This window comes from Muscardinus avellanarius (assembly GCF_963383645.1).
Source record: "Muscardinus avellanarius genome assembly, chromosome: 12".
NCBI lineage: Eukaryota > Metazoa > Chordata > Mammalia > Rodentia > Gliridae > Muscardinus > Muscardinus avellanarius.
The window spans coordinates 81,190,621-81,199,156 of NC_137798.1; positions in this window are offsets into that span (position 1 = coordinate 81,190,621).

Sequence of the window (8,536 nt, forward strand, 5' to 3'; positions counted from 1 at the left end):
GCCAGCTGTCTCCATCAGAGTCAGGCAAACTTCCCCTATCAGGACACTGCTGGACCCCAACCCGGTCCCTTGCCCTTCCCCTACTCAGGGAACTGGACAGCCCCTGCTGGGTCAGGCTGAGCCAGTGCTGAGCAGCAGAAGCAAATAGCCAAGTACCCAGGAGGGGCCACCTTGACACCTGGAACAGGCTGGCTCCAGCCCTGGGGATAAATGGCCCTACGGGATAACAGGTGGTGAGCAGATCTCCACCCTCCCCCACCACCAAGAGCCCTGGACTGGCACACCCTGGCAACAGAGCTCTGGACCCAGGACCACTACCACCCTTCCCTGGCTAACCGGGATGGGTAGTACTGGAAGGAATCAGGAGGCCCAGAACCTCCCTGCTGCCTCAGTTTCCCTGGGAGAGAGGCGGGGGAAGGACATGAGGTGTCTCCATCTAAGATAGTTTTGGAGGTGTGGAGGCAGAGCGCAGAAAGGTGTGCCCAGACTTACCTTCCAGCCAAGTTCTAGAAGGCAGGGTACAGACCAGGAGAGAAGGTGAGCCATGGCTGGTGTTGGAACTTTCTCTGGACAGGGCCGCTTTTATGGGTCTGTAATCTGTGTAACCACACAGAGCCCCTCACGGGTTTTCATGCCTTATTATCACCCTCTTAAAATGTTTAATCCTCACCCCGGCTGTGGTGGCGCATGCTTGTAATCCCCACGCTTGGGAGGCAGAGACAAGAGGATTGCGCAGGTTCGAAGCCAGCCTCGCTGTCTTAAGAAACCCTGTTTCCAAATAAAATATAAAAATATAAAATAGGTCTGGGAGTGTAGCCCGGAGGTAGAAGGGTTCCATCCCCAGTACCACCAAAAATAAAATAAAATAAAAATGCTTAAGCTTGATGTGGTGGTGCACACTTGTAATCCCAGCATTGGGGAGGCTGAAACCAGAGGATAGCAGTTCATGGGCAGCCTCAGCTACTTAGTGAGGCCCTCTGCAACTCAGTGGGACCCTGTTTCAAAATAAAGAATTAAAAATAGGGCGGGAGGTATAGCTCAGAAGTTGAATGCCCCTGGGTTCTATCCCCAGACTTGCAAAACAAACAAACAAACAAAAAAAACCCAAAGCTTAATAATTCTTTAACATTAAATGGCCCCACAAATTCTACAGCCAGACTGTATGAAGGAAAGCACATTTTGTTTTATACACAGCGGGCCTTCCGGTTTGGGGAATGAAACTGGAAGTGTCAACCCTTCCTCCCCAGCTCCCTCAAACCTGCCCCTTCCCCCAACTTTTCTGATGAAAATGAAGCACCTGGCTAGGCCTCCCCTAGATTCCCCCTTTCTGGAAGGGAGGACAGAAGGACAGAAAAACAAGGAGCTTCACACACACACACACACACACACACACACACACACACACACACACACTGACCTCAGACTCAGAGGTGGCACACCAGGAAGAAAGTGGGCGGGGCCAGGGAGGACAGGCCCCTCCCTGGGGCCCTCTGGAGCGCCACTGGCTACCACGTGGGGAGTGGGCGTGGGCGGCGGCCAGCTGGATCCCCTCGGGCTGGAGCTGCCCCGGGAGCCGGCTGCGATCCGACTGGGCGGACCGGCAGGGGTGCTGGGGACGGAGGCCAGCTCTAGAGGCCCAAAGCCAGGAGGAAGGCTGTCAGGGCCTCTTTCAGGGCCTGGGCCAGCGGGACCAGCCCAGGCTCGCTCTGGCCTCTGGTCTCCAGCCAGTAGGTAATTGAGAAATTCCTTCAGCTTGCTGCCGGGGCCTGCTCTCCCTTCTCCCGGCCTGAGCCAGCCGCCGGGGCCCAGCAGCCGCCTGGCTTTCATCTCCAGGGTGCCCCTCCCGGCGCCCACAGGTGGTGGGGGTCGGGCGGTGCCGGGAACCGGCTGGCGGGAGAGCGGCGGGCCTGGGTCCCGGGCGGGGCCTGGGGAGAAGGGGAGAATCCAGACTCCGCAGAAGAGCGTGGAAAGGGGGCCCACCCTGTGTGTGTCGGGGCGGGGACGATGAACACCCTGGCCCGCTGGACCCCGGCCCGGCTCTGGGAAGCCAGGCCAGCACCGCCGGCCCTCGCTGGCAGAGACCGGCAGGGGGGAGCCAGCCGGGCAGCGCCGGCCCCACACCCCACCGCAGTCTGAAGGCTGAGAACTGGGCCACGGAGGCTCCCTCGGCGCCTCCCACGATCTGGGCTGCTAATCCCCTCTCCATTACGATGCAGATGTTCCCGGAGGCTAGGAGGCAGTGAGCTAGCCTCAGGTCGGCGTTCCTCGGGCTTGGGGGAGGTTTGTGGCCAGCCACCCTCAAGTGAGGCCGGAGCTCTGGGCCGCCCGGGAGGGACTGGACGACACTGGCTACCGCAGGCAGGGGCAAAGAGAGTGGATGAGTTTACCCGGTGTGAGATGGTGCTGGAATCACCTCCGTCTCACATCAGACAGAGATAGAAGAAATAAAAGGAATGGGTAGAAAGGAGACTTCTGAAGAACTAGGAAAATGTAACTTTAATATGGAAAACGCGGGCTAAAGTTCCTAAATCCCCAGGCCTATCACTTCTCAGTTCCTGGGAAATTTACTGTATAAGCACCTTGAGGATCGGTCCTCATCCCACCTATGAATAGCTTAGCAGGAGAAAGTATCTATTCATAAAGGGTGGTCATGTTACCGTACAGGAACCTAATTCACCTTAGGCACTGTTAATTATCTTATCAGAGGCAATCGGGATCCCCACAGATGACCAGACCACCGGAAACAAGCACCTTCCACCTCCACCCCTCAACAAGCTTCCCTTAGAAGAGGTCTGAACCGCCAAAGGTCCTCCCTCACTTTGGGTATGGGTGGGGGGTTCTAGGGATTGAACCCAGGGGCATTCTACCTCTGAGCTACACCTCCAGCCCCTTTTATTTTTTATTTTGACACAGGATCTCACTAAATTGCTGAAGGCCTCAGCTAAGTTGCGGAGGCTAAGTCTCGAGCCAGCAACCCTCCTGTCTCGGCCTCCCAAATACAGGGACTACGAGCTCGCCCTACCACACCTGTCGCTCTCACTTGGGAGATGGCCTGCCTTCTCCCTTGAATGTGTGTTTCTTAAAGAAATCGCTGTCTACGTCTCTGGCTGGTGCATACTGATACCTTTTCCTGTCACGTAGGCCAAGGACCTGCTGGTGCTGAGCTGCGCGCTCTTCTCTCCTCCACTTGGAACTGCCCTGGGCCCTTCCCGGGCTCTTCTCCATGACAGGCCCACAGGCCCATGTCCAAGCTGGCCTGGGCTGCTTTCTTCCTGTCCTCCCATGTTCACAAACAGGGAAACTGAGGCCTTGAAATATTACTTGGGTTGACAGTAGCAACCCACAAGTAAGGCTTCTGCTGTGAGCGACCCAGCCCCTCCCTGGACGGGGCAGCAATGGCGCAGGGAGGGTAGTACTCCAGAGCCCAACTCCAGCGTCACATTTACCTGCCAGGTGTGCCAGGTGACCTTTTGCAGAGCGGTTGACATCCGGCTTCAACATTGTCACCTGTAAGGGAAGAGTGTTCAGCCACACTGTGAACACAGGCTTAATTCAGTAAGGGCCGTGAGGGGCTGCCCGCCACACCTGACCTCTAGGAAGCCCCTGGTCAACTGAGCTCGCCCCCTTTCATCAGCAGGGACTCTGCCCGCGCCCCCACATTCCCACCACCCAGGGCAATCTCAGACTTGGGGTGTTTTCAGGCCAAAGGGAACTTGGAAGCCCGTCCTTGGAAGAGCTCCCCAGACCACAGTTGGAGCTTTGGACATGGACCTTTCCCCGGGGGGCACCCTGTCCAACCTCCAAAGAGGTTGACAAAGAGGTCCAACCTCCAAAGACAAAGAGGACAGGCATTGACTCAGAGGGCCCCATTCGAGTTGCCCACCATTGCTGAAAGAATTAAAAAGTACCTTGACTCAGCCAGGCCTGGCGGCACACTCCTGAAAACCTAGCTTCAGCAATTTAGCAAGACTCTGTTTCAAAATTAAAGAAGAGGGGGGAGGAGGAAAAGAAAAGGCTGGGTGTAGCTTGGAGGTAAAATACTCCTGGGTTTAGACCCCAGTACCAAAAAAAAAAAGTGCCTTGACTCACCTCCAGGTCAACCAAATCCACAGAAACAGCAGAGCCCAAATCTTCATCCCTCCTCTCCTGTAAGAACCAGACTGTGCCCTCTGGGCTGGGCCTTGGACACCTGGAGGGCCTTTAGGGCATCTGAAAGCCAAGCTCCACCCTCTCTACATGACCCCCACCAGTCACCTGAGGACCTGACACCCAGTCACTAATGGCCCAAGGCCTCTACAACGTGCCTGTCAAGCTTTATCACGCACACTGGGAGCTTGGGACATTTACATGTGCTCAGTGACCAGACCCCCTTATCACCAAGTGTTTGGTGGTCACGGGTTCCCTTCTGCCCTACTCTTTGGGCACCATTGCTGCTCCTGGGGACCCTGCCCCATCACACTGCACCACGCTAATACCCATGAATGTCTCTCCCCTTGCTGGGTGTCTGTTAGAGGGTCCCAAAGCAGGGAGGCTTGTCACCCCTACGCCACACCATGACACTTTTTTGTGTGTGTGGGTCTGGGGATGGAACTTCTGAGCTACACCCCCTGCCCTATTTTTTATTCTTTATTTTGAAACAAGGTCTCACTAAGTTGCAGAGAGCCTCACTGAGTAGCTGAGGCTGGCCAGGAACTTCAATCCTCTGGTCTCAGCCTCCCGATGCTAGGATTGCAAGTGTGCACCACCACGCCTGGCTTCCATGACACAGTTTTTAATGAGAATGTTTTTTTCTCTCATCTAACTGATCACACCTCTCCATATCTGCCAAATTGCCCATAGGGCTCAAATGTGCATGCTGCGGAGCTGAGGAGTCCTGATAGGCTCCCTGGGCAGTACCAAAAATCACTAGAGGGGCAACAAGGGCTTGTTAAAAGCACGGGAATATGAGCCTGGGGTGTGGCTCAGTGTCAGGGGACTTACCTAGCATGCCTGAGGACCTGGATTCGATCCCCAGCACTGCAAAAATAACCGAAATCAAAGAAGCACAGGACGCCCTTCCTCTCCATTTCTTAGTGCAGGAATCTGCCTTTTACAGCCTCTCAGGAGATGGCTTATAGTTGTCATTATGTAATCCTCCTCCTCCTCCTCCTCCTCCTCCTCCTCCTCCTCCTCCTCCTCCTCCTCCTCACCATCATCCCAGCAGGAAGGCTGGCCAGGCTGGGATATGGTGCTTACAAGTTGGGGCAGATCCAAATTGCTGAGGAGAATAAAGGAGAAACTGAGGCCCATGTCAGCCTCCTCTCTTCCACCCTGAGCTCACATGCAGGGCCCAGCTCCTCCAAACACTTGCTGCGCACACACACACACAAGTATCATGAGTGTGAGGGGCTGGACTGCTGTCACCCAGGATGCCCTATCCCAGCCTGGCTGGCCTCCCGGGTCCTCCCAGCAGAGGCAAAGTCATAGTGCACGTGGAGGAACAAACCCAAGCCCGAGGCGGGCAGGTAACACAGGTCAGGGACCCGCAGGGCTGGGAGCAGTGTCCTAAGGGCTGCACCTCAGGGATTCTGCCCCAAGAGTCTCAGCTCAGCATCTTGTTCTTGAAGGTTCTTTTCAGTCTACTGCCCTTCTGCAACCAACCTGCTTGCTGCAGATCTGGAATGAGACCTAAGATCAGAAATTGACAGGGAGCATTTACAAACGTCCCTAGCAGTTAGACAGAGTGATTCTGACGTCAGTTTAATAATTTTAAAATACGGCTTTTAAGGCCGGGCGTGGTGGCGCACACTTGTAATCCCAGCGTTCGGGAGGCTGAGACAGGAGGATCACGGTTTACAGACAGCCTCAGCTACTTAGTGAGGCCCTTTGCAACTCAGTGAGACCCTGTTTCAAAATAAAGAATAAAAAATAGGGCTGGGGGTGTTGCTCAGAAAGAGAAAGCCCCTGGGTTCCACCCCCTATATATATATATATATATATATATATATATATATATATATATGGCTTTTATTTTGCATGTCTCTTTTCCTTTCATTTCTTCTAGAAATTCTTCTGTTTTGTTTCTTTTCTCAGTGCTGGGGATTGAATTCCAGAGTTCTCTACAACAGAATTATATCCTCAACCCCCCCTCCTTTTTTTTTTTTTAGACAGAGTTTGCTAAGTTGCCCAGGCTGGCCTGAAACTTGTGATCCTCCTGTCTCGGGGCGTAGCTGGGCCTGTGGGCGTGCGCAGCCACGCCAGGCTTGTGTTCTCTTTTATGAAAGAACCAGGCTGTGATCGATTAGAAAGAAGAAGAAAACAACTGGCTCCTAACCAGTCGAAGTGGGAGCAGCTCGGCTCCAGATGCCGGCTCATCTTGGCCTTACAGGGGGCCGGGGCTCGGGGAGTGGCCTGGTCCCAGCAGTGTGCCTGCTCCTGGGACTCTGCCACCTTGGCAGTCCTCGCCACAAGCCCTCCCTCTCACCCAGTTCCCAGCCCTGTCTCCTCCAGGACTTTCCATCCCTGTCATTCATTTGGCAACTTGCCTAATTAAAAAAATAATACTGAGTGCAAAGCTTTGTGCCATGAGGTTAAGCCTGAGCCTCCTGGAGGGCATCCGCATCCTGTCCCCCTGGGCTATTTGTCAGCCCTCTCTTTTTGTACGTGGGATCCTGGCTTCGAGGTTCCCGGGGCACCGTGCCACTGGTCACACTTCTTGTCCCTGCCCTGCTGGGCGCCAGGCACTGCAGGTGGCAGAGGTGAGACAGGCAGACCCAGGGGTTGACAGTGGACGGGAAGAAAGGAGCAGAGGGCTCCACTCACTGCTCTGCTGGAGCACTAGGACCCTTTTGCTTTAAACACATTAGCCGGGCGTGGTGGCGCACGCTTGTAATCCCAGCATTCGGGAGCCTGAGACTGGAAGATCACGGTTCGCGGACAGCCTCAGCTAATTAGTGATCCCTCCGCAACTCAGTGAGACCTTGCTTCAAAATAAAGAATAAAAAATTGGGCAGGGGATGTAGCTCGAAGGTCAAATGCCTCTGGGTTCCATCCCCAGACCCGCAAAAAAAAAAAAAAAAGTAAAACATACTGATTGAAAAAAAAAGTTATACATGCACCAGGTAAAAAATTCAAACCCCACAGAAAGCAGACGACGGAAAGGGAGTGTGCAGCCCCAGGCCCCCACTGCACTGAGCAAGACAGCTGCTCCCGCCCCTCCCCTCGTGCCTTTCTCTGCAGCTCCAGGCGCATTTCTGCAATCCGTCCTGGTGTTCTCAGGCCCCTCCGGCTCTGCCTGCACCTCCTTTGTTTTAGCAGTAGGTCTTATACCCGCGCTCATTTTCACGTGCTCTACTCAGAATCTTTTGTCAGGGACCTAGAGCTAGAAGGTTCCTCAGAAACCTGCCCTTCCAGTGATGCCCCAAAGGGACCTCAGGTGGGAGGATGCTCGGCTACGTCAGAATCCTCTGAGAGGAGAAAGCTGAACATCAGGACCTGGGGACCCATCAAGGGTTTGTGGAGGTGCCTGGGGATCTGTATTTCTTAGACGCATCCCCACCTAGGACTCTCAGCAAGTCTCCCACCCTGTAACATTTTAAACAGGCAGATTGCCAACTCTCTTCTTATTATGAATGAGAAAACTGAGGCTCAGAGAGGATGTGTTAATCAGTTTTCTGTCACTGTAAGGAAATACTGAGATAATTAACTTATAAAGAAAAAAGGTTGGCTCCGTTTTAGAGGTTCCAGTCTAAGATTGGGAAGACCCGGCTGGGTGGTGGTGCACACCTATAATCCCCGTGCTTGGGAGGCTGAGACAGAAGGATTGTAGGTTTGAGACCAGCCTTGAGATTTAACAAGACCCTGTTTCAAAATAATAATAAAAAATTAAGTAGCTCTGGGGTGTACGTCAGATGCAGAATGCCCTTGGTTCAACCCCAAATACCACAAGAGAAAATGAAAAAGGATGGGGAGGACCCATTGTTTTGGCCTCTGGTAGGCAGGCCGGATGATGGGGAGGGTTCCCTTCCCAGGGCTCACCTGGGAATGGGATTTCTCTTACCAAGGAAAGGCTCACTGTACAGTCCTGCAAAGGAGGCTCATCCAGGGCCATCCCCAGCCTCTCGCTCAGCTGCTCACTGTGTCTTCTCTTGGCCCCACCGAGGGCGTCTCATCCCTGCTCCAACGCTCCCACTGGTGGGAGCTGCATACGGTTCCCTCTTCCATGAGGCCAAGAACCAAGAGCAGAGCTGGAGGGTCCTTCCTCCACCTGACCCAGCTCTGTCTCCCTGCACTTCCCAGAGCCCTAGGTCTGCCCTCCAGAGCAACATGATTCAGTCCTTTCTGTAGTTGGGGAGAGCTGTCCTGTTCTTCTCACGTGTAGAGATTGTGTTTAGCTGATCACACAGGATGGAGACCGCAGAGGCTGAAGCAAACGCGGGGCTTGATGTTTCTGCACTTTGCAGTAACCGAGGGGCTGGCAGGACAGAGATGCTCTGACAGCTGTGAGGGTCCCAGGTCCCACTCATGCTCATCATGTCTGTCCTTCCTCCCCACCATC